Raw genomic sequence first — 27,960 nt, forward strand, 5'->3', positions numbered from 1 at the left:
GGTTCAATACTCGTATAAAAATGGTTAAGCTTCAATAAGAAGGGAAAAAGAAGAAAAGTGTTTACTGGAGAAGAGGAGAGAGATTAGAGACTCTAAACATATCTCCCAAAAGCATGTGGAAAGTAGTACACTAAGGTTAGGTATATGTAGGTGAGACCTAGAGTTAGGTTGAACATGCTATATATATAGCTCCAACACCTCGAGTGTGATTTTTGAGGGAGCTTGGTGGAGCGAGCTTTTCTTGCATGTCCTCTCTCTCTACTTGGACTACCATCTCCACCCACCAAGCCCACTCTCCCTCTCTCTCTTCTCCACCCTCTTCCCTCTCTCTATCTCTCCTTGTTGCACCATTGCCCATCCCCTACTACCCTCTCTATCCTTCTCCACCCCCTCTTCCCTCCCTTTCACTATCCCACCCTCTCCCTCCATCCTTCTCTCACACTCCCTCTCTCTCCTCTCTCTTTCTTCCTTTCTCTCTCCCACCCTCCCTCCCTCTCTCTCCTATCTCTCCCTCCCTTTTGCTCTCCTACCCTTCTCTCCCTCCTCTCCTTCTCCCACCCTCTCTCCTCTCCCTCCCTCCCTTTCTCTCTCCCACCCTCCCTTTCTCTCCTCTCTATCCCTTCCTTTCTCTCTCCCACCCTCCCTCTCTCTCCTTCTCCCACCCTCCCTCTCTCTCCTGTCTCTCCCTCCCTTTCGCTCTCCCACCCTTCCCTCCCTCCTCTCCTTATCCCACCCTCTTCCCTCTCTCGTCTCCTCTCCCTCCCTTTCTCTCTCCCACCCTTCCTCTCTCTCCTTCTCCTACACTCCGTCTCTCACCTCTCTCTCCCTTCCTTTATCTCTCCCACCCTTCCTCTCTCATATCTCCCACCCTCACCTCAGGAAGAGATTCTGTCCTCCAGGCTTCCCAGAAACAAAGATGAATGAGTTCTTGGAACTAACCCAGGGAAGCTCTCTTCCATCTCTCTCCCACCCTCCCTCCCTCCCTCCCTTTCTCTCTCCCACTCTCTCCTTCTCCCGCCCTCCCTCTCTCACCTCGCTCTCCCTTCTTTCTCTCTCCCACCCTCCCTCTCTCTTTGTCTCCCACCCTCCTTCTCTCTCCCTCCCTTTTTCCCTTCCTTCTCCCTCCCTCTTCCTTCTCTCTCTCTCTCCTTGTCCCACTAGGCCACACTACCCTCTCTCTCCTTCTCCCACCCTCTTCCCTCCCCCCTCTCCCTTCCCTCCCTTTCACTCTCCCGCCCTCTCTCTCTCTCTCTCTTCTCACCCTCCCTCCCTCCTCCCTCTCCTCGTCCCACCCTCCCTATACATAATGTCTCATCCAAGTTATTATATGTGGATGTTATTGCATCTAGATGTTATTATATGTGCTTGTGATTTCATGGTACTCCATTCCCTTTGCATGTGATTTCATAGCATTTAAAGACTTTACATGTGACGGCATATCATTGCATGTGAGTACAATTAACAAGGTTAATAATTTCAAGATTTATACATACAAGCTATCTACTATGCCTTGCGTAAGAAGAAATGAAGAATGTAAATTTATTAAGGTCAATAAATTTTAAATTATAATTGAGATCATGGACGAATTATTTTAGAGAAAGAGGGAGTGAGAGAGAGACGGAGTGAGAGAAAAAATTATGTTGCTATTCAAAACATATAATAAACCAAGAATTTGATATAATTAATCATAACAACAACAAATCCACAATTAATACAGAAGACATGGCAATCTATAGTTGAAACCACTTTATTCCAAAAAAAGGTTATTACATGGGCTACTACAATCTAACATTGTTTAAAATTGAAAACATACCATAACTACTTATGGATCCTACACCTGTACACTCTTTTCGGCTACTTTATTCTTTAACTCCTCCCGTAAAGGGCTCCTCCGTCTCTGCAGCAATATATCCGAAACTTCACCAAGTACTGATGGCGCTTCCAATCTTCATGTTCCACACGAACAAATCTCTAGAATCAATAGGCTCATCTGCTATTTGTATAAAGATTGTGGGCCCCTGCTGTGATTCTAAGATGTTATGTTGCATCTCCACCTATTTTGTTGCATAAATCTTTGCAAATCCATTCCAAGGTTTCTTTCAGAGTATAGCTAGGGCCATTAGAAGAAGCCATTAGAGATGAACAAAGGTAGTTGATGGCCCCGTGAGGGTTGTAAGGAAGAGAACGATAGAGAGGGAGAGAAATACAGTGAGAGGGCAAGGGAGACAACAAGAGGGAGAGGGAGGTAACAAGATCTGGAAGTGAGGATTAGGTTAAGAGGCAAGGGTCAAATTTATAAATACACAAAGCAAAAAGTAAAAAGCTAATTTGCATGGTTATCCACTAAATTTTAAAAAGTAGATGCATGGATTTTCCCTAAATTTAGAAAAGTACATGCATGGCTTTTCCCTAAATTTAGAAAAGTAGATGCATGTCTATCCACTTTTTTAAAAAAAACAGTAGATGAATGGAATGAACATATTCAAGGCATTGACATATAACCATATTAATTTTCTTGCTAAAATATTAAAAAAAAACAAAAAGTAAATAGTCCTTACTAGAGAATCGAGACATTGGACATTTTATTATTGCAACATGAAGGATCTTTTCAAAACTACAGTGCAATGTCATCAACAATACTAGGTCCTTTTCATATTGTTCTCCTGCTGTTGAACATTCTCATTAGATCCTCCTTTTTTAGAGTGGGTTGATGTATAGAAATATTATGGTTTGCATCTAACCCAAAGATATGTAAATATACAAAGTAAAGGTGCTTGCATGCACAATACGGTCGTCTAGTACCTACCCTGATTTGAAAATTGGGACATGTGCATGATGGATTCTTTCCCATAGTCACCCGGTATTTTTCATTGCACACCTAGTGATTCCTTAGTCTCAATTATAAACACTTCCATCTGCCTAACCTTAATAACCAAATGCTCAAAGATCGTAGCTATACTTGAAATTGCCAAATCTATTCTCTTGGCTACCATATCTGACATGCCACTTCTGTACCTTGTTAACCTTTGCCCTACATCATTTTCTTCCTGACATTATCTCTTTTGCAACACAAACCCACCAACCTCCAATTCTTAAACCTCATCCATAGGCAGGTTTATACCTCATCCCACTGGCCAAACAACCAGGGGTCTAGCAAGTGGCTGACAGATGGTGTTACATTCTCTCCAAGTATGATCCATGCTATTGTTACAAAACCACATGAACTGATGCCTTTTCCTCCCAGGCCATTCTCTCATACCATATAAAGAAGGAGTTGGAACACCTTGTGCGTAGTTCTTGATGCTCTTTTCACACTTGCCATCTTGGCCACCTAACCATCCTTGGTAAGTTACCTCGCTGTGAAGAGATGTTCGACGTATAGCCCACATTGAATCATGTATGTCACTCTCCACAATGTCCTGCACCTCTGCTTCAGTTGTCTTTCCCTTTGTATTTTTTTGACCACCTGTAGTTAAAGGATAGTGGATGGAAAGCTTAATCTCCTACCTTGATTCTTGCGTGGTGGCAGGTTTTCTTTGGCATACTTTGGATGATGTGATGAGTTATCTTCCTCAAGATTTATAACTCTCGGTTTTTTACACTGGCTACTAACAGTAATGTTATTACCAAAAACATTTGTTCCACGTGCATTGGTGTGTCACTCATCACTGCTTCCCCCACCAATCTACTAGTGCTGCTTGACGGACTTGGAGCTTTTGATGTTTTGGCCTTCTCCATTAACTTTGTTATTGTAGGGCCTACTCCATGATATTTGCCTTGCATGAATGCATGCTTCTTTGTGGATTGCAAGACGGCATTAGCGAGGTCTGAAATAGCTACATCATATAAAAAGATGGTTCCCATGAAACCCTCTCCTGCTAACCAACTTGCATGCTCCATTTCTTCTAGATTGGTGGTCAACATGTGCGGCACACAAGCATCATCAACATCCTACAACACAGGAAATTGAGTTAATTGCATCCTCCAACCGTATTCTATAAACAGATAGTGAAGTTGATAATTTAGATTCAAAATACAAGCTATTCTTTTCGAGAACCAAGAAAACAATAATAATCCCTACAAGATGATTCCTCCAATGGGGATATCTAGTATGCCATCAACTAGCCAACAATCCATGGCTGGTAAGTTTTCATTAGCAGCTTTACCATTTATCCACCACGATCTAATGTGTCTCTATTTTAAAAGTGCATCTTCCTCACTCAATGCATAATGCCATGGACGACATAGTCACTTGTGCCCTTCCTGAAAATTCATAACTACATATTGTACTGTATGGATGTTCAAGCTTTGTACCCAATAAAAAATACACAAATTCTCACAACCTTCCAATATATTCTCTGGTCAATTATTATAGACAATCCTTATTTCCCTCCAATTGGCTCCAGCCTCATCATCCCATGAAGCCAAAATAATCTAGCTTGGAGAAGAATTTTTGGACCACAACATTGTTAATCATCTCCCAAAAAAGCACTTGTGCCGCTATGACCTCTTTCATTTCATAAGTTGCAATTTTCATGAGCTCTTTCAGGTTACATGCCATCATACGAAAATTGAAAAAGTGCTAAAAACAAGATCAATTTTTTTCAAGAACTTAATCAGACCAAACTCTACCTTCATATACATGTGTAGCCATTCTTGTCCATCCTTGCACATGCCTGATGTGATAAAAACAAACCCAAGCCTTCCTCAAATCATGTCTCCTATTTGGCGCATATGGTTCACCAATGCAGGCCCTATGGTTGACATTTTAAACACATAACATCGGTCTGACTCATCCAAAACTTTCCCAGGAAAACGAATACCATGGAAGAACTCAAAAGTGCATTATCTATTCAATTCTAGGATACTTGACTCTGCTCCTTGCACTGAACTATTGATCCGAGAATCATGCACCATCCTCCTGAATCTGCAAACAAGAGAATTGGACAACTTAACAAACTATATAAACATTCATTCACAAGAATTACCAAACAATTAAAATCAATATGGAAAGAAAATTACCTTTGACATTGAATTAAGGGATGCATGTGCTCCAATAATAGTGACAACTCCATGTTGCTAATATTTGCTTTATTCTTCATATGCTTCCTGAGACAACTGCATCCCCAATAGGGTGTGAATAGGGAGCGAGCACAAGTGAGAGAGTAGCGAGCATCATTTTTTTTGGGTATGGTCTATGGGGAGCAAAAATGTACTTATTGGCTAGTTGATGATAGGAAAGTTCAAAAATCTATGAATATGCCCAAAATTTGACGACAATGCGAAACATAATTAGACAAAAGCTGTGTACAATGTGAAACAAAAAGGGTGTTAGGAAGAGGCAACATAATTAGACTTGTGAAACATAACTTGGAAAGGTTGTGTACATGTGGAACATAACTTGGCAAAGGCTATATAAAACATGGAGACAAAAGTCATAGTCACTAATTACTGGGTTGCTGATTGATAGACCACACAACATTCGTAAGCATGTCTTTCAAAATTATGTTGAGCTATTCTAGGTTGGTGGATGTGCATGCTATTGCTCACACCTTGCCCAAGAACCATCAAAAAGACATAGTATATATACTTGAATGGTAGATACTTGTTCTTGTTACTTGTTCTTTCCATAAACTCAAGGCAAGAACATGATGGTTGTCCTTGGATGAATACATCAAAAGGTGGAACCTATTTCTCCTCATTTGCCAGTTAGAAGAGTTCTTTAGCACCTTATTTGTACACATGTTGGCAGGGACAACTCTTGCCCTAAACTCCAGTGCTACTTGTATTTGTTCATATGTTGCATTTGAAATACCCCTGCGATAAGGTTATTTCAGGTCTATGGCTACAATTTGCAGCATTCTCTATGTTCCCCTCATTGAGAGGCCTCTTTTCTCTCATTGTCTTCTTCTCTCCTTTGAACTTCATTCAATCAACAAACGTGGGCTTTCCCATAATAGAATCACTGACCACCCGAGAGGTTGCACCAGGGAAAGGTGTTGTTTTTTGACATGACATGGTCCTATCCATGAGCACTTGTTGCAAATTGGGGCCGCTTCCAATGTACCTGCCCTCCATGAATGCAAGTCACTGACGCATGCATCATATAAGGTTATTAGGTTAGTGGCACATGCAGGTCAGTGATTGCATTTATCAGGTCAATGATGCATGCATCATATAAGGATATCTTGTGCTTATATCCCTCTCCAGCAAGCCAGCTCTCGTGTTTGGATTCAGCCAGGTTTGTTCGTGGCACCATCACATTTTCCTTTGGGTCCCCACCTTGAATGATAAAGTGTCCCAAGTGCCCTACACGGTAGTGCCACCATCTTAGCCAACTATCAAACTTCAGAAGGCTGCAATCTGCCACCTTACTAGTGGCCCACCAAGCATGGATTTTTCTAAATTGAACCAATGCATCTTTAGCAGTAGCACATGTTCTCCATTCTTCACACATTTTTTATGTGGCTTTCACGATGACGTGAGAAAATATACTTCTCTATGTGACTATTGAGGCTATCTCACCAATGAGAAAAAGGCACGACCTCTCCCTATCTGACATTGCATCTCTCTACGGAAGGTTATGGATACTTACTTTGGGTCATACACATGTGCAGCCGTCGTGTGCCATCCATCTATTCGATGAACATGATAAAAAAACACCCATGCATCCTTGAGGACTCCATTCTTATCAGCATCCATGCCATTGAACAATATCAACTCCTGAACTAGGCCATGTGGTGGACATTTTAAAAATGTAGCTACCTTTCGACTCAGACTGCGCTTGGAGAGGAAAACGGCTCTCATGGAAGAACTCAAATGGGACTTCCAATTTAAATCTAAGATAGCTTCAAGCCCACTCCCAGCAAGTCAGTTTCCATTCCTAGCTTGCATTACCATTTTCTTCAACCTAAAACGTTACATCAAATTAAAAGTGTGTGCAGCAGGGGCATTTATAATAGCATGGTATGAATCCTTACTTGTCCACCGAGAAAGCCTCCCAATTCATCTGCCATATCTACAAACTCCAGCTCGGACATATGCTCTCTTTGTAATCTGTTTTCATCAGTGAATACCTTCAAAATGAGCTCCCTTGCAACAATCATTTTTACTTTTCGTGGGCCTGCATTATGGTCCATCTGTATAACTTTTTGCACAAGGATCTTGGTGTTACGAAGGGCCGCTCTTCACATGTCCCATTGAACCTGGTGTGAGTGGGATCCTCGATGTGTATAAACAAGTGTGTATGTGTTGATTGTCTTGGCATGAAATAGTGAGCACTTGCAGAGCTTGTATCCGTGCATATAGGTACATGCTTGCAGAAAAAACATTTTATCTCTGCATAACTACCCATTGCTAGAGATCCTTGAGGTGGTGCCTTTATCAATTGTCCTTTTTCTAGTAAAGCTTATTCGACCTAGAGGAGCATAGAAAGAACACACACATGAAAAGTGCCACCACAAACTAACTTTCTCAATACAAAGGACTTGCTTGACCTGGTCTGTGTTTGGAGCTTTGTCCAAACAATTCCTTCATATTTTTCTCCATCCCCATATACTTTATTCCATTCGTAAGCTCAAAAATACAATTTCCATTATATTATTTGGGTTGGAACTCTAGCTTGTCTTTGTATTCACAGTCTCTCACACGAAAGTGTGTAGCACATCATTGGGTGGAAGGACCCTTGTGATTTGGAATGTAGACACCGGTTCTAGAAATGATGGATCTATGTCCATATCAATGACATCTTGGTCAAAGAACTTGCAAGGAGTCTACATCTCTTCGTCTTCTACTGCACTATTTAGTACCCCATCCCATAGCATAGGACCATAGGATAGCGATTGCACACACTTGCAAATAATAGCATGGTTAGCAACAGCATAGAATTGAAATAATAACATAATTTAAAAAACAACAGCATAGAATTGAAATAATAACATAATTTAAAAAACATACATGGGTGATGCTGCACTCACCGGAGCCTTTGACGTTGACCCTATAACAACCTCGTCACCATGTGCCAAGTAGAAGTTGAAAAGACTGTTCAAGAACAAAGTACTTGTCCCCCTCGATTTCGGGTAGCGTGGTTGTGGGACCTAGTATCTCAAAATCATCTTGTGTTTTCAAAAGAGCTTCCACAGTGATGTTTGAGAAGACCCCTAATATATGTTGCAATGACTTCTACTGGCAAAGCCCCTGCACGCCTCCCTAGGAAAGGAACCTCCAAGGAAGCACCTCTAGTCTCACCGAGAAAAATGGTTACATTAATCACGTCCCTATGCAAAAAAGTTGGTTTAAATTAATATACCTTAACATTTGAGATGTTTCAATAGAAATTAAATATAGAATAAATTAAACTAACATAAGAGCTGACAACTCTTGGAATGCAATGCAATTTAATTTTTTAATCTATATCACTCATTCTCGTTGGGAATAAAAAGAAAAAATGCACAAAGTCAATGTTCAAGGAATCATCACTCGTCGTCCTCTTCAAATCTAAAAAGGACAACTTATCTGCCCACCCATTTTCAAGGGCTCATTGATCTTATTAAAATCTAGATGAATATTTAAAAACCAACACATTAATAAAGTCCTTCTTATTCTTACATCTGTTTATCCTAAAAATTTCACAAGAAGAACGTGGACTGATTTCTACATAAAGCACCTATTGTCTTAAACATTGCCCTCTCTCTCTCACACTCGTGTGCTCACACACAAACAAAGCTTGCATTTCTCTCTCTCTTTCTCTCCCTCTCTCTCTCTTTCTCTCTCTACTCCTCCCACACACACACACAGATGACTAAATACTCTCTCTCTCTCTCTCTCTCTCTCTCTCTCTCTCTCTCTCTCTCTCTCTCTCTCTCTCTCTCTCTATCTATCTATCTATCTATCTATCTGTCTGTCTGTCTGTCTGTCTGTCTGTCTGTCTGTCTGTCTGTCTGTCTGTCTGTCTTTCTTTCTCTCCCTCTCCCTCTCCCTCTCCCTCTCCCTATCTCTCTCTCTCTCTCTCTCTCTCCCCCTCCCACACACACACACACAAACGGTTGAATACTCTCTTTCTCTATCTTACCTTTGTGACGAATTCCGATCCGAGCAACACATGTGCCTAACCTAGGATCTCTCTCTCTCTCTCTCTCTCTCTCTCTCTCTATATATATATATATATATATATATCTACCTATCTATCTTTCTCTATCTGGTTGAATACACAAAAGAGAAACATGGTGGAACTACAAGATTTGGAAGAGGTTGAAACTTTGTAGGTCTGAACACTGATCTCTCTATCTCTCTCTCTCTTTCTATGCAATGAAAAAGTGGTGATTTAACATACGTTTATATGTTACAAGTTAATGCACTTCCATCGCAGGCCCCGTAAGTTCATTAGTAGGGAATATGAAGCACAACGCAAAAGAAAACAAAGAGCCAGAAACCAAAGAAAAGAAGAGGAAGCAAAAAACTGGGACCATGTAGAGACTCTTGATGGCAAAAGAAGAGCATAAATTTCCAAAGATATTGTGCGGTATTTTCATCAGCAAACAAATAGAATGGACATGGCCACTAAGGAAGACATCTTCAATCAACTAATCCTTCATCCGTCATTAAAAGATTTGCAAGACACAGCTTCAAGGCAACAGAACGATGTTCAAACAATGCTCATAGCAAATATTCGCTACCAATCCAAAGTTTGAAGAAGCCATGGTCTAGGGATGAATTATTCCTCAAAAGTTCTACCATGATGATGCTCTTAAACTCAAAAGAATCAAAGGAGTCATGAGGCGATGTCTCTAAGCTACTATCTGTTGATAGAAGGAACTTTTATGTGGAAAAATCTCATCTGGAACTTGAAAATGACAACTCCATGTTGTCTTTCTCCACGTCATAGGAAACAACTAAGAAGCCGCATACCTGATGAGGTAAAGGAGCTAGTGGTCACTTTTTAGACAACTGAGACTCGTGTGTCCCCTAACAAAAAGGACATATGTCGAAAAAGAATTGGTCGAAAGAACTACATTGAGCACCCAATTCATCTACTAGATGTATCGTAGGTATGCCTATTGTATAATACTGATGAACGTTAGAAAATTTCCCACTAGCTAAATAGTTATGGCACCCAAATATAGATATATGCCTAATAGCTGTATACATAATAGTTGTTTAATAATTGTGCATAACAAAATGGCTCCGCATTTGCATATAGAGAACTGTCTTGTCACTATAGTGCATACATACACGATCAATGGAGAAGATGTAATCACAAAACACACGTCACAAATTGGAGCTGCAATAAGATAACTCCAACTAATGGTGCAAACAATGATGAAGAATTTGACGAGCCTACACATGAAGGGCATTATGAAGCACTAAGAGAAGCACTCCAAGTAGGAGATAACTTTATTTTCAATGCTGAGGAGGGCAATGAAGAAGGTGTGGACTTCTACTTGATCAAGTGCACAAGTACAAAGGCACAACTTAGAGTAGATGAGGAGGACAGTTGGGGTAGTAAAATTGAAGCAGGGTCCCATATTTTAAAGGGAATCTTTTATAATAAGCTAGATGAATCCTATTTTACCACCCTCACCATAGCAGCAGGCCCTTAATGGCCCGCCCACAGATGCGGCTCCGCAGGCTGCCTCCGGGACACTTGCTCAGGCCACAGAGACCTCGGAGTGGTAGCCTGGACAGGGGTGCCGCCGAAGGGAGACAGCCACAGCAGCATGCCCAGAGACCGCTGCAGCAGGCAGCAGCCACAGTCTCAGCCTCACTGGGTTCCCGTGAGGAACAGCTTTGCTCCCCTCCAGGAGGAGACCCCTGCGGCGACAACTAAGGACCAGGAGATGCCAACACCCCCTCCTTCACCCCCCACCCCCGTCCTCTCCCACCACCTCGCTTCCACCTTGGCCTCCTCCCGTCCCCGCTCCGGTTTCGGCAACGGCTCCCTCTCCACCCCCCTCGCCCCCCCTCCTCCCCCCCCCACCCGCCTCACCTTCCCGGGAGGCCCTAGCAGTCCCCTGGCGTTCGCCTGCAGTCCGGAGGGCGCTGAGCACCGACCTCGCTCGAGCACCACAGAGGAGACCTACCATGCCGATTCGGGCTTCACGGATATCATCTATCCGCAGTCGGCTGAGTCGCCTCGGTATTAGACAGTGCTTGGAGGCTTTTGATTACGCCTTCACATGGCTTTTTGAAGCAGAGGCCCCCCATGAGCCAGCACCCATCCGAGTTCATGTAGTGATACCTCCGGCCCGCGGGGAGGAGGCACTTGATTCAGCAGTGGCCTTCTCGTTCCCTCTATGTGGGCCTTGCGATTGGGAGTGGACTCTAGAGCTCGCTCTTAGCACTTTGAAGACTCAGGTAGTTGAGTTTTCTCATCATGTGAGCGATGTGGAGGTGACAGATGTGATAAGCTATGGGAGTTGGCTCATTTTTTCTTGGATCTCGAGAGTGTGGATGCCTCAGGGATTCGTCATTTGTTCGTGCGCATAGTGGCAGACTTAGCACGCGACCCTGGATATGTATGTATACATGAGGTTGCTCTGTCAGAGTGGGAGGCAGTCGCCATGGGCCACAGCCCCACTAGCGCCTAATCCGTGATTCTTGCAGTACACCGGGTGGGCAGATTCGCAGCCGCTCGGATGGGGACTACTCTCCATCCAAGCCGCTTGCGAAGGCCCGCCGTACGGCTGAGACAGCATCCACCTCAGTAGGTCATCCATGAGGATCATCTCATGGAATGTACAGGGCCTTGGCGGAGCACATTTTATACGCTATCGTGGTTGCTTGAGGCAAGAGCTTCAGAGATGCCTGGTTGGTGGCAGCATTGATATTTTGATGATGCAAGAGCACCACTTGGGTGAGAGCAGGATCCGGAGATATGGTTCGGTGATGCCTGGTAGATGGGACACCTTTTGGTCTGCAGGGTTTGGTCCTTTTGGTGGACAGGGAGGAGTATGCATGGTCATTGCAGATGTATGGTAGCAGGCCATTGTGGATCGAGGGATCATTGTGCCTGGTAGAGCACAGTATGTCATTCTGAGGATGCATGATGAGCTATTGGGCGTGCTCAACGTCTATGCGCCTAATCATGCTAGTGTCTGAGCAGAGTTCTGGACCCAGGTTACGGATGCATTTCCAGAGGTTGCACATTGGTGTGTCGGGGGAGACTTCAACATGCTTGAGGACCCGTCCGATAGGGTGGGAGGCAGTCATGTTACTATGCACGGCACGGAGCTTGCAGCTTGGGACCGGTTTTGCATGTCACTGAGGATCACTGATGCATGGCAGCATGGGGCCTTCTCCCGCTCTCAGGACAGTCTTAGTTTCTCTCAGTCGGATTGGCGGCAGGGAGGGACTAATCTATCATGAATTGATCACTTTTATGTGGGCGACTAGTTAGGGGAGTGAGGGGGCTCTGTCGGCATTCTCGCTAGCACCTCATTTTCAGATCATGCGCCAGTTATCTTGACATTGGAGGAGAGGACACGGGAGCCCAGCTTGCAGTTGAAGATCCTAGAGAGGGTACTTACAGATCCCAGTCTCGCTGAGGACATTGAGAGGATCTGGCATGATAGTCAGTGCTCTGACCAGGATGCAGCAGGCCAGTGTGCCCAGGGACTCATCGAGCTTAGCTCTTTTCTGCACGCTGCAGCTTTGACACGGCTGGGAGAGATTCGCGAGCGGGAGCATCGGCTAAGACACAGCCTTGCTTCGCTATAGTGCCTTCAGGAGCAGCAACCTGCATGTGAGTGGGTGGCGTCACAGCTGAGCCAGGCACGCCAGGAGGTTAGAGAGGCAGAGGAGCAGAGGAGCAGAGACATGAGTTTTACTATCGTCGTCAGGCCTCTCAGTAGACGCAGCTTGGTGATTGATAGAGTGATTGGGGAGTTTTTTGAGATCACTGGACCCCGCCATGCTCGAGCAGGATTCCGTCAGCTTGGTAGACCGGATGGATCGGTAGCTACTGAGCCCGAGGAGATCAGAGCCATTGCCACTGCATTCTATAGAGACCTACTTTCAGCGGAGCCAGCCACTGAGGATCGAGATGCTTGCAGACAGACTGTGTGGGCCCATGTGCAAAGGAGGGTCACAGATCGTATGCGTACAATTCTTGGTGTGCCTCTTTCAGAGACTGAGCTTGCCGAGGCCTTGAGGGTCCTGCCGCGACATAGTTGCCCAGGGGAGGACGGACTGACGCCGGCCTTTTTTATGCGCTATTGGGACCTTTTGGGGCCAGGCCTCCGGCAGGGGCTTTCAGTATGTTTTGGACACTAGGGTGATGCCACAGAGCTTTTCAGAGGACTTGATCTTTCTTATCCCCAAGGGGGAGGGAGTATCAGATGATATTCGGCATTGGAGGCCTATTACGATTCTCAATATTGTCTACAAGGTCTTAGCAAAGGCCTTGAGTTTGAGGATCCAGCCCTTCCTGGGGGAGTTGATTCATGCTACCTAGACAGGATTTGTCAAGGAGCGTAGTATCCTTGACAACATCTTTACTTTCTGGGAGGCGACGGCCTGAGCTAGATTTCTTGGCGAGGACTTGGTCGTGATGCTTCTCGATTTTGAGAAGGCATACGATAGAGTTGATTGGGGTTTCTTAGAGGGCACTATGCTTCGCCTGGGCTTTGAGCCAGGATGGATCAGAGGGGTGGCGGCTCTGTATTCCACAGCTCATAGCCAGGTGTTGATTCAGGAGGACAGGGGTCGATTTTTGAGCTGACCAGATCAGTCCGTCAGGGGTGTCCCCTCGCCCCTTTTCTTTTTCTCTTCTTTGCGGAGGCTATGAGCATGTATTTGATGGCAGAGGAGGTTGGTTTGAGAGGAGCTCCCAGTCCGGGGGGGACCTGCTCGATTCTGAGTTTGCAGGCGACACAGGCTTATTTTTGCATGGCCAAGAGGCCAATCTTCTTCGGGCAGAGCAGTCGCTCCAGGTTTTTAGTGCAGCTTTGGGAGCATTGATCAATTGGTGCGAGATAGTGGCCTTTTGGATCAGTAGTGCTCCCACTCCGGCATGGATCCCGGACCCCGGTTTTAGATGGATTCCTCCTGGCGGCACAGCAGTGCGGTATTTGGGATGCCAGATTGGACTAGATTTGTCACCTGAGCAGTAGATTGCTCCACTTCTTTTAAGCATTCGGAAGAAGCTTTTGTATTGGAGTACAACTCGACTATCCTTGGCTGGGAGGGTGGTGGTGGCAAATCAGGTGCTGTTAGCGACCATGTGGTACATTACGTCTTGCTGGATCTTCTCGAGCTCTTGCATCAGCCAGGTACAGAGGCTGATCAGAAACTTTCTTTGGTCTAGGCGGGACGGTCAGCCAGCCCGGGCAAAGGTTGCATGGGCAGTTATTACACTTTCGCTGGCTCAGGGAGGCTTGGGCATTATCGATCCAGTCGATCAGAGTAGAGCCTTATTGGGGAAGCTTATTGTTCGGGGGCTGCTTCCAGGCAGCACTGAGCCTTGGAAAGAGCTTCTCTTGGAGCGGCTCTGCAGGCTCGGGCTCTCCCAGCAGGGGGCACTTGGGCACCAGAGATTCGCTGGATCTTCATAGAGATGAGGAGGACAGGCCTCAGTAGAGGATGGGAGGACAGATTTGCTTTGAGCATCCTGAGAGCTTGAGAGCTGCTGAGACCGGGGCTCTCTCAGTGACCTCCTTCTTGTGTTGAGGAGCGAGCCAGACAGCCGCTCATCTGGAGCCCAACGGTTCGCACAGAGCAGGGTCATATGCTAGGTTCTCTGCCTCATCTAGCTTGGGGACCTTTAGCGGCAGGCCCAACACAAAGTTTTGGAGACTGGCAGGCCTTCTGCAGTCTCCCAGAGGAGATCCAGGTGGAGAGGCTGAGTCACTTCAGAGGGGGGTTGATTATGAGGGATGATATTCAGGAGGCACTCACAGAGAAGTGGTTCACGCCTTTCGAGCCCCAGTGGCCCCACGGTGGATGGGAGCCTTTACACAGTTGGAGATCCTGATTGCTGTCAGAGCTTGCACTGAGGATGGCAGATGCCTCTACTATGAGATTCAGGATGAGGGCAGACTTCAGAGAGTGGAGGTGGAGTCGCCTTTGGTTGCAGAGTGCATCTTTCAGAGGACACGGGTAGTGGCCGCTGCATAATAATCCTTTTGAAAGAATGGCCCAAGGGCCCATGCACAATGCACATTGTGCTTGGTAGAATGGCCCTTGGGCCATTCTATGCTCCCCTATGCTACATTAAAACATCAATATGCTTGGTAGAATTTTCCTAGGACCATGATGTATCCCCTTGTGCTGCCAACTATTGGTGCATGGTGGAGATATTCTGGGAAGAGGTGGAGAGAAATCAAACAAAAGAGGTGGAGTGAATCAAGGAGAAATCAGTGGGATTAGATGCTTGGATGTAAACTCTATAAATTGAGGCATTGACCTAATGAGAATTTGCGGGTTTTTGATTATCCATGCCTACATTAAGCTATTAGTTAATTGCTCACTAATCATGTCTTAATTATCATCTAATCTCTTTTCTAATGATGTAGCATTTGATCCACCATAGCTCATCACATTGCTACAAATTTAACACCATTCTGTACCCCATTGTGCCAGCTTGGTGCATGGTAGAATGGTCCAAGGACCATTCTATACCCCCTCCATGCATAATATATCAAGAATGTGCATGGTGTAATGGTTCCAGGGTAATTATATACTCCATTTTTTATGGTAGAATGGCCCAAGTGCCATTCCTCTCCAAACACAAAGTGCTTTAGAATGGCCCTAGGACCATTCTACCATGCATAATGTGCTTGAAATAATGACCCAAGGGCCATCATATAATGCACATTGTGCTTGGTAGAATGGCCTTTGTCCTATATCAAAACATCAATCTAGCTGATAGAATGGCCCTTAGGAAATTCTATGTCCCCGTGTGCTACATCAAAACATCAATCAAGCTGATAGAATGGCCCTTGGGAAATTCTTTGTCCCCTTAATGCTACATGAAAACATCAATCTTCATGGTATAATGGCATTAGTCTCATTCTGTACGCCCTTGTGCCAACTATCCATGCATAGTAGAATGGTACTAGGGTCGTTCTTCCATACACAATGTGCTCTATAATAGCCCTAGGGCCATTCTACTATGAATAATAAGCCTGAAAGAATGACCCAAGGGCCATTCTATGCCCCCTTTGTGCTACATTAAAACATTGATCGTTTTGGTAGTAGAGAATGGCCTTCGACCATTCTATACCCCCTTGTGCCTACTATTGGTACATGGTAGAATAGCATTCTCTACCCTATGCAAGAATGATCCTAAGGCTACATCAAAACATAAATCTTTCCTAGTAGAATGGCCTTAGGGCCATTATATGCTCCCTTGTGCTACATCAAAACATCAATCTGCTTGATAGAATGATTCTGGGGCCATTCTTTACCCCCTTGTGTCAACCATTAGTGCATGGTAGAATGGTCCCTAGTGTCATTCTTCCATGCACAATATGCCTTAGAATAGCCCTAAGGCCATTTATTACCCCCTTGTGCCAACTATAAGAATGGGGTACATCAAAACATTAATCTACCTGGTAGAATGGCCCTTGGGACATTTTGTACCCCCTTGTGCCAATAATTAGTGCATGGTAGAATGGTTCGAGGGCCATTATCTACCCCCTACATGCATAATATATCAAGAATGTGCAAGATGGAATGGCCCTAGGGCCTTTCTATACCCCCTTGTTCTTGGTCGAATGGCCCTAGGACCATTCTTCCATGCACAATGTGCTTTAGGAATGGCCATACTAGGTTCATACCATGCACAATGTGCTTTAGGAATGGCCATACTAGGTTCATTCTACCATGCACAATGTGCTTAAAAGAAAGGCCATTCTATAATGCACATTGTGCTTGATAAATTTTTCCTTGGGCCATTCAATGCCCCCTTCTTATGCTACATCAAAACATCAATTTCCCTAGTCGTAGAATGCCCTAAGGGCCATTTTATACCCCCTTTTGCCAACTAATGGTGCATGGTAGAATAGTCATAGGGCTATTCTCTACCCCTTGCTTGTATAATATATCAAGAATGTGCATGGTAGAATGACCTTAGGGCCATTCTATACCCCCTTGTTCATGGTGGAATTAACATAGGGCCGTTCTTCCATACACAATGTGCTTTAGAATGTCCCTAAGGCCATTCTACCATGTCCCTTAGGGGCAATTCTGTGCCCCCTTGTGCTACATCAAAACATCAATCTGCCTAGTAGAATGGCCTTAGAGCCAGTCTAGACCCACTTGTGCTAACTATTGGTGCATGGTAGAATGGTCCAAGGGCCATGCTTCCATGTACAATGTGTTTGAAAGAATGGCCTAAGAAGGGCCATTCTAGAATACACATTGTACTTGGTAGAATGGCCCTTGGACCATTATGTGCCCCCTTTTGTTATATCAAAACATCAATCTTCCTAGTAGAATGGCCGTAGGCCCATTCTTCACTCCTTGTGCCAACTATTTGTCAATGGTAAAATTGTCCTAGGGCTATTCTCTGCCCCCTACATGCATAATATATCACAAAAGGGCGTGGTAGAATGTCTATAGGGCCATTCTTCACCCCTTGTGCCAACTTTTGGTGCATGGTAAAATGGTCCTAGGTCCATTCTCTGCCCCCTACATACATTCTATATCACAAAAGTGTGTCGTAGAATGTCTCAAGGGCCGTTCTACCATGCACAATGTGCTTTAGAATAGCCCTAGGGCCTTTATGCCATGCATAGTGTGCTTGCTTAGAATGGGCCTAGGGCCATTTATGCCATGCATAGTGTGCTTTCTTAGAATTTAGAATGGGCATAGGGCCATTTTGTACCCCCTTGTGCCAACTAATGATGCATAGTAGAATGGCATAGGGCCATTATCTACTCCTTGCATATATAATATATCAAGAATGTGCATAGTAGAATGACCCTAGAGCCATTCTATATCCCCTTATTCATGGTAGAATAACCATAGATCCATTCTTCTATGCATAATGTGCTTTAGAATGGCCCTAGGGTCATTCTATCATGCACAATGTATTTGAATAAATGGCCTTATTGCCATTTTCCAATGCACATTGTGCTTGGTAAAATGGCCCTTGGGACATTTTTTCCCCCATTGTGCTACATCAAAACATCAATATGTGTGGTAGAATGGCCTTATGGGCATTATGTACCCCTTTGTGCTAATTATTGGTGCATGGTAGAATGGTCCCAAGGCCATTCTTCCATGCATAATGTTCTTTAGAGTGGCCTTAGGGACATTTTACCATGCACAATGTGCTTGAAATAATGGCCCAAGAAAGGCTATCCTACAATGCATTTTGTGATTAGTAGAGTGGCCCTTGGGCAATTCTATATCCTCTTGTGTTACATCAAAGCATCAACCTAAGACGTAGAATGGCCCTAGTGCCATTCTCTACCCCCCTTGTGCCAACTATAAGTGCATGGAAGAATGGTCCCTAGTACCATTCTTCTATGCACAATGTACTTTAAAAAATGTACTTTAAAACGGCCCTAGGGCTATATCAAAATATCAATTTACTCGGTAGAATGGCCCTATGGCTACGTCACAAATAAATGTCACTAGTAGAATGGACCATTCTGTATCCACGTTTGTCAACTATTGGTACATGATAGAATGGTATGTTCACCAAACTGAACATGCTACCTTTCATAAAGAGAGGGTGAGCAGAAGTGAACAAAAACCATGCAAGGGTTGGTTCAGGAACTAGCAATTAGAAAACCCTAATGAGGGTTAACTCCCCTAAGTGAGGCCGCTAGGGGATCACTCCAACACCACTTGTGTCACTGAAGTGGTGCGTCCACTATCTAGGTAAAGAGCAAATGGAAAGGGAGCTATGGAGAGCTCAACCCTTACTCCATGCCTTCGTGTGTGCATGAGTGAAGATGAGGGAGAAGACAAGAAGAGAGGGAAGAAGAAGCAAGACAAGAGGCCATCACCTACATGCACCCACCAACAATCAAGTAAGCAAGAATAAACCTACACAAGCCTACCACCATAGCCACAAGAGTGATAGAGAGAGAGAGAGAGAGAGAGAGAGAAGGAAAACGCAAATGTGATAATGGGATTTTCCCTTTTCATATTTCGTAAGTCACTTATATACATGAGCTCTATTTTTTTTTCAGAAAGGAGACTTCTATTAAGTATGAAAAATTCTACAAAATGGAGATTTCACACCAAGAAAGGTGGAGATCTCAACCAATCAAGAGCCCTGTGCTGCCAATAGGGTCCCGAATAAGAGGATGTGAAAAAGATACCAATGTCCCACTCTCTCATAAACTAGCCGCACTTCCTCTCCGTAGCCCTCGAAGATCCTTGGTGGATTCTCGCCCAAGTAGCCATGATGGTGTGAATAATATCACTCCAAATCCTGCAAAGACACTGAGAAACAAGAACGAGAGTACCCTCAATGGCCTCGGTGCATCTAGCCTTCCAAATATTCTAGGCTAAGATGCTAGCAATAATCTCCCAAGAACTGTCTAACCTCTGTGCCGCAGGGACAAAGTGTGAAAGTGGCAAAGCCTGGATGAAGACAACACTGCTGAGCAACTCCTTGCCTAACCATAATGGCCAAGCTCCTATTAGTCCTCTCGAATATGAGCACTATTTTTACAATGGCCGGCCACCCATTTAACAATTGGGGGCCCAAAACTGATAGCCTAGCTCTATGTATACCTAAGCTTATTCTTACGGTCGACGTTACACATCATAAGCTCGATCATCCCTTACATGTTTTACATGAAGTACTTAGAGTGGTTACATAAAAATGAGTTACATGAAGCGTAACCACGCTTAAAAATAATGTTAACCAGTGTGGTCAACATACCCCCTTCCTAATTCAGATCTATCCTCAAAGCTGGTAAGGATAATTAGCGATAGTAGATGGAATATGTTCGGATGAAGTCATAGCACGATTTGAGATTCGAGGGGGATTGGTGGAAGACTTTGTGGTTGATCCAGAATGCTGACTCCATCTTATCCTCGAAGGTCTACAGTCGCGCCAAACAGGCATCCATTTGATGTGCTCATAATAGCCAAACAATTGCTTCAAGGTAGGGCCTTTGTTGAGGTCGAAGGCAAGGCCTTGATTGTCCTCCTCGTAGTGGTCCCATTCTGGAAAGGCTATGACGAGGTTGAAAAATTGGATTGTTGCATCATGGCGGGATTGGGAACCTGATCATAGCAGCCAATGAAAGCATGCATCTTCATCAGCATGGTGGCCTCAGTGCATGGGCTCTGGGACATCGCGGTGGGGCAAACCAAGGGAAGCTATATTGTAATTTAGGGTTTGTTTTTTGCTCTTGCCAGAACAAGTCCCAATCCTAGTGTCTAACGACGGATAGGCATGTATGTCGGATTGATCCAATGGTCATGAGGTGCCTTGTAGTATTCCTCCCACAAATATGAGGCTTCAGTAAAAAGGGTCGATGCCACATGGGTTGCTCGCCTGTGAGCTTGAAGGTGATGGGCCAAGCATTGGAGGGGGGCCGCCGCGTTGCTGATGTGGATGTTGGCACTTCCATACATTATGTTTGGCATCGAGATAAGGCTGGAGGACATGGATGTCCAAAGAGTCAGTGAGCTTTGGTGTGATAGAGGTGCTTGTTGGAGTTGTCGACCGAGCAAGATATCGATGGCCTGCTTGAACTCCATGCCATCCAGTGGGTCATGCCAGTTAAGGTGGTTGAGTGGCGGGTCCACCTTTTCGTGTTCTTGTTGCGAGGGTGGCAGGGGTGGCGAGGGAATCTCACCTTCCTCTAAGGGTGTGGGGAAAGGGAGGTGAGGGGAGTTGTGTGACAGGGGTGGAGGAGCATTTAAAGTAGAGGTAGTAGTGGTGAGGGTGGGGTTGAGGAAAGCTGGGGGCCTTGCTGATGTAGAGGGTATATCTATGAAGTGCTTGGGGAGGCCCAAGTGAAGATAGAGGGTGGGAGAAGGTGGAGGTGTTGGTGATGGAGGTTGAGAGAGAGAGAGGGAATGGGAGGGGGTGTAGAGGATGGTGAGGGGAAAAGGGGTAGGGTTGCGGTGGAAGAGGTGGGGGGTGTCGAGGTACGATGATGGGTACCTGGGGGGGGTGTCGAGGTACGATGATGGATACCTGGGTGGGGTGGGGGGGCTCGGGGTTAGGAGCTTGGTCTAGGGTAGGATTGGTGAGGGGGTGGATGGTGTTGAGGAGGGAAGTGGGGGGGCGGGGCGACCACTAACGGGCCTTCCCTGCCATTGTTGTTGTCATTTTCATCATCATCGCGGTTGGGCCGTTTGGAGTAGAAGAAGGTGCAGGCTTCTTTCAGCTCCTCAGGGGAGATGTCTAGGGGGTATTTCACATGGCAATCATCAAGTTGTATGATCCCAATGGTGAGGATGACCTATTAGCTAGAGGTGACGGGTAAAGGACAAGAAGCCCATAGGGGGAAGAGGGTGGGAGCTCCCAGAGCAAAGGAGGGGTTTGTAGGCCCAATAAACCATCTCCCACACCTGGTGCTCAAGGAGATGGAGGGTTGCTATAGATTTGGAGGATGGGTATGGGTATGGGCAGAGGTCATGTGGGGAACAGCAAGATCGATGGGGGTGGCATCATTCATGGGATGCCCATAGTGGATAATATTGGCCCAGTTGAGGAGGCTTGAGGTGAGAGGGTGGATGGGAAGTGTAAAGAGGGATGCGGATTTAAAGAAGGAGATTCGGGTTTGGAAGAAAAGGGTGACGAGAGAATGGATATGGAATCGGAGGGAATTTTGGTGAGTATATAAGAGAGGGTGGTGAAGGAGAGGGGGTCGTCGAGGAAAATGTCGTGTTGTAGGAGATTGAGGTGAAGGGCTCAATGTTGGAGGTTGAGGAGTTGGTTGGGGTTTTGTGGGGAGGTGGCGAGGTGTGGCAACTCTGTGGTGAGTCCATGAGGGCATCGACTTTTCTCTCGACAGTGCTAGGTACCAACTCGGAGAGTGGGGATTGAGGCCGGATTGCATAGGCTTCCTCGGCTTAGAGTTGGGCATCCTTTTGGCATAGGGTTTCTTCCACCACCTATTTGGTGTTGCCTGAAAGAAAGCCAAAGGCGGTTGCCTTCATCCGCATCCTATGTGCAATTCTCCTCTTAAGCTCTTGGGCTTCGTTGTGGGGGAGGGAAAGGGCTTGGGTGGCCTACTATGCAACCTCTTCAGTAGCTTTTAGTTGTTTTTGCTAGAGCTCTATGTGAAAAGATGCAGGGGAGAAGAGAGCTTGAGCTCTTGCACACACACACTCACAAAACCCTAAAAGAGAACACACAAGGTGAGAGTCTGAAAATCTTCTTCTTCTCCTTCACAACACTCAACACACCATATACAACGATAAGAGTACACACCATATGAAAGGTACTCAACCAAATACATACTAGGGTTCTCTATAGTGTGAACCCAACTAAATGAGCTGGCGCTATAACTATTCCAATCTCTAGAATAGCTGTCACACAGCCTGTCATCCCACTAGCCGCATATCACCCATGATCTCACCAACCATGCCAGTGGTGTAAGTGTGGAGCCTATCCCCCAAGCGGGTCATCAGTGTCCCCGCCTCACTAGATGAGCTCGATATCTCAACACTCCCCGCCCTCGAGCTCAACTCCATCTCATGTACACCAAGCGAAGCCCTGAATCTGCGGAGCTTCTCTGTACCCAATGCTTTGGTGAAGATGTCAGCTACACCTGATCTTGTGTGCTGACATTAACAAGGTCAACGTCACTCCTAAACCTTCTCTCTGACAAAATGGTATAGTGGACCTCTATATGCTTCGTGCGAGCATGAAAAACTAGGTTCTTGGCCAACTATATACTGTTAATGTTGTCACTAAAAATGACAACTTGTCTATCCACTGATAGACCCAAATCTCCAAGTAGCTTTCTCAACCAAGCTACCTCACATGCTGCCATAGCAGCACCTCTGTACTCAGCCCCTGTACTCGATAGAGCAACCTTAGGCTGCTTCTTGCTGCTTCAATTCACAGCAGCACTCCTCAAAGAAAACACATGAAGCCACTAGTAGATCTTCTATCTGAGATACTACCAGCCCAATCAGCATCTGTGTACCCATGCTCGGGGGGGTCACTATATATAAAATATCCCTATCGCGTGCGTTCAAGGCCTATATTTTAAATCCCTTATTTGTGAATTTTTTAATCTATATAATATACCCTTTTCTTTATGAGTCTGTAAATTTTTTTGAAAATTTTTTAAATCATACCCTTATGTAAATATATTTCTGTAAGTTTCATAAATTAAAATTATGCTTCTGTTGAACGCACGTGATATTCACATTTTTTTGTGAGTGACCCCCCCGAGTACCCATGTACCCAGAGATATGTGTACCCATGTACACATATCTCTGTCCCAGTTTCATAAAATAGTCCACAATGCAAAGTAGACCTCACATGTCTCAGTATGCGTCTCAATGCATCCAAATGTGACTTCTGAGGAACTTGCATAAACTGACTCACCAACCCAACAGCATAGCTCAAATATGGCCCGGTGATGATTGTCATGTAGATCAAGCTTCCTACTATGCGCCTATACATAGTAGGATCCTCCAAAATCTCTCTTGAATCTACACTCAACTTGCCATTCTGATCTAATGGCACTGAGATAGGCTTAAAAAATATCATACCATACTTGGACAACATGTCCAAGCTCTCTGTAGTAATTCAATACCATGTGGTGACCTAATCACCTCAATGCCCAAGAAATATCTGAGCCCCCCTAGATCCTTCATCTCAAACTTCTGTCTAAGCAAAATCTTTACATCAAAGATCTCTACATCATGGTCCCCTGTAATGATCAAGTCATCTACATAGATGACAACAAGCACAACCCCTCTATCACTGTGTCTCACATACAGCAAGAAATCTTCATTGGCTACATGAAAACAACCCAACAGCATAGCTCAAACATGGCCCGGTGATGATCGTCATGTAGATCAAGCTTCCTACTATGCGCCTATACATAGTAGGATCCTCTAAAATCTCTCTTGAATCTACACTCAACTTGCCATTCTGATCTAATGGCACTGAGATAGGCTTAAAAAATATCATACCATACTTGGACAACATGTCCAAGCTCTCTGTAGTAATTCAATACCATGTGGTGACCTAATCACCTCAATGCCCAAGAAATATCTGAGCCCCCCTAGATCCTTCATCTCAAACTTCTGTCTAAGCAAAATCTTTACATCAAAGATCTCTACATCATGGTCCCCTGCTGTAATGATCAAGTCATCTACATAGATGACAACAAGCACAACCCCTCTATCACTGTGTCTCACATACAGCAAGAAATCTTCATTGGCTACATGAAAGCCAATAGTGACAAGATATTTGAAAATCTTGTCAGACCATGCTCTTGGTGCTTGTTTTAAGCCATACAAGGCTTTCTTCAACCTGCAAACATGCTTGGGGTGACTCACATCCTCATAACCAGGTGGCTGTAACATATACACCTCTTCCTGCAAATCCCCATGCAAGAATGCATTCTTTACATCCATCTGATGTAAAGACCATTGCTTTCACGCAGCCACTGCTATCACAACTCTCACTGTTGCCATCTTGGCAACTGGGCTAAAAGTTTCCTCATAATCAATGCCATATGTCTACGCATATCCTTTGGCTACCAATCTAGCCTTGTACCTGCTAATGCTTCCATCACTGTTATGTTTTACTTTGTACACCCACTTGCATCCAATGGCTTTCTTGCCTTCAGGCAATTGCACTAAATCCCAAGTCTCATTTCCATATAGTGCATCCATCTCCTCATCCATAGCTTTCTTCCAACACACATTTCCAACAACCTCGTCAATGCATGTGGGCTCTACAACCTGTACAACTTTTGCCATGTATGCATAGTGATGTGCCACATAACCATCATAGGTAAACCTCTTGCATGCACAAGATTCTTCACTCTCCCAGATCTTCACAGCTTTGCATTCATGGCTTCCATAGTCTTCTTTACACCAGGTGTTCTCATAGTTGGGATCCCAAGCTCCATCAAGGCTCATCTCTGAGCCACTAGACTCTCCATCAACATGAGAATGCCCTGCAGAAATGTTAGGCATACTAAGGGGCTCAACCACTTTTTCTTTGCCTTTATGTGATGTACTAATCACATTTGCAAGACTGGTATTATGATGCACTCCATGGTCTATCAACTTAACCACTAGATTGAGGACTCTCCTGGTCCACTCAAAGACTGTGATTGCTGGCTTGCATTTTGTGCAACCACATTTCCACTCACATCAGCCCCAATAGCTTCTTTTTCAGCAGCATACCAGCAACTGCTCATCTCATCAAAAACATCCCTGCTTACCCTCAACTCACGTGTAGCAAGGTTATAACACTTGTATCCCTTTTGCTCAAGGGAATACCCAATAAACACACATTTTTCAACTTTTGGATCCAGCTTAGTTCTCATCTCATCTGGCACATGCACATATGCAATGCATCCAAAGACTTTCAGATGAGACAAATCAGGTTTTCTACCAGTAAACCTCTCCTTTGGAGTTACATCATGTATGGCTGCAATTGGAGTCATGTTCATGATGTAAACTGCTGTAGAAATAGCCTCAGCCCATAATAGCTATGCGGCATATTCTTCTCTCCTATCAATGCTCGTGTAATCTCAGCAATGTGCTTGTTTTTCCGCTCAGCAACTCCATTTTACTGTGGAGTATATGTGCATGTAAACTATCTCCGAATACCATTCTTCTTCAAAAATTCAGAGAACTCATTGGAGAAGTACTCTCCCCCTCCATCTGACCTTAGGCACTTTACATATTTCCCTGTTTGCTTTTCAACCATATCTCTGAAATTTTGAAAAGCCGCTTCAACTCGAACAAGCCGAGCAAGACTCGCAAGCCATTTCAAGGATTTTTATTTTCCTGATGACCTACCGGAGAGACAACAACATAAGTGGTTTGTAGGGCAGTATGTCCATGCCTCTTGTGATCGGCATGCAATGTTAAGGTAGAACCTCTCATTGGCAATGATTCTGTTAAAGCTGAAAATGGTACATGGTGTCATTCTATATCATTCAACGGCTCGGAATTTCAAACTTTCATGCCAAGTCTACAGACTCCTTAGTTGCTTTATTCCTAAGGAGAAGATAATAGCTCCCTTGTCAGTAAGTGAACGTTTGTATCAAGGCATGGCTATGGCCCAGTACCGTCGTCTTATACGTCTCCCGAGGAGATTTTGAATTCTGGAGCCGAGCTGCTCTATTACATATTGCAACTTTTATATAAATAAAGAAATGTTTTTTGGAGAAAAATTCCCTGTTGTATAAGTGATTGTTTATGGACGATCTGATAAAGAAAAAAAATTATTATCAGATATATGTCATAGATCTCCAATAAGATCATTGTCTTGTTTAAGAAATTGTTTTCTGAACCTCTTAAGTCTTAGGATCTTGTGGATGATATCAAAATAAAAATTTAAATAATATATAAATTTTTAGCAGAATCATGAGATGAGAAAACCGTGGTGGCCATCAGCCAGACCCTCTCTCTGAAGATGAGACGAGCTTGACCCTGATGTTCGGAAGGCTCTTCATAGGACTCAGCCAGGACCCTTCAAAGGAGAAGGGGAGAACCTGGGCGCGAGGCTGTGGAGAAATGAAGCTATGGAAGAATATTTTGACGTCACAGGCTACAATGAGCGGAGAAAAATGGCTCTTGCCAGGCTGAAAATAGTGAAAACAGCCAGGGTAGCATGGAGGAACCACTATGACACCAACCGTCTCAACAGAAATACTCAGTCCTAAAACGACCTAAAAACCTATTTGAGAAAGAGATTTTGTCCCCCTAGATTTTTGAAAATCAAAATGAATGAATTCTTAGAGCTAAAGCAGGGGAGAAAAACCATCGAGCAATATCACCAGGCCTTTTGCTCTTCTACTCAAATATTCACCACCTCTAGATGAAGAGCAACTCATGGCCAGGTTCATTCGGGGAATGAACGAACCCTTGGATACACTAGTCAAAAATGACAAGCCAGTGACCATGGCAGAAGCTGTCAGAATGGCGAAGGGCTTTGCCAAAGCCTTCATCGTAAAAGTCCTGCCAAAGACAGCTCCCTCATCCTTCAAGAGATTTCAGACACCGGGAAGTTCTTCCTTCCGCCTCCAAAGAGACACCAAGGTTCTAGCCAGAATGTGGAGATGGGAAGCTTCAGAAATGAAGGAAGATCTTTCCCCCGAAGTACATTCTCCGGAACTCCGGCTCTCTCCAGAATGCAAAGAGAAGACCTTCGAAGCGCGAACAGGTGCTTCGGATGTCAAGGACTTGTGCACCAGCTCAAGGATTGCCCCTCTCCTTCTGTGGGCCAAGGAAATCAGGGTCCTAGAGCCCCGAGACAGACTCCTTCTTATCAATCCAATCAGGGTCCCCCACACCAGAATCAGGGAAATCCCAGGAGAACTCCAGCTCAGCCGTCTGCCTCTATCTAGAGTAGCCTCAGAACTCCTTCCCAGAATCGGAATAACCAAAGAGAAAGAGTTCCGCCTCAGACTGCAGCAGCTAGAGCAATCACAATTACAGAAGTAGTGGAAGAGGAAAGAGGACAGATTTATGCTCTAATTGAAAACCAAGGACCAAATCGTCAATTCTCCATCATCAATACTCCAGCTAAGTATCAGGGTAAGCCTTTTAAGCTTTTGATTGATTCATGTAGTACTCATTCTTTCATTTCCCCTGGATGCTTGCGTAAGTTAGTCTTAGATCATAAATCAGGGAAACCTATGTAAGTTGAATTGGCAAGTGGGAAGATTCTTTTCACTCACCTTGAAATAGATTATATTCAGTTCAATCTAGACGAAAATTTAACTGACTGTCAGTTCAGAGTTATACCTTTGGGAGTTCTTGACGGGATCCTTGGAATGGATTGGCTCCACAAAATCAAGCTGACATTCACTATCATAATGGAACCATTTC

The 27,960-nt window shown here is 44.6% G+C and overlaps 1 pseudogene; it reads left to right on the plus strand.

The window, feature by feature from the left end:
- The window catches only part of LOC147622701 (uncharacterized), a 30,049-nt pseudogene extending 20,003 nt beyond the window's left edge, over window positions 1–10,046 (plus strand).
- The last annotated feature ends 17,914 nt before the right edge of the window (window positions 10,047–27,960 follow it).

This window comes from Cibotium barometz, chromosome 28 (assembly GCF_041138505.1).
Source record: "Cibotium barometz isolate CiBa-2024 chromosome 28, ASM4113850v1, whole genome shotgun sequence".
In the NCBI taxonomy this organism is placed as follows: domain Eukaryota; kingdom Viridiplantae; phylum Streptophyta; class Polypodiopsida; order Cyatheales; family Cibotiaceae; genus Cibotium; species Cibotium barometz.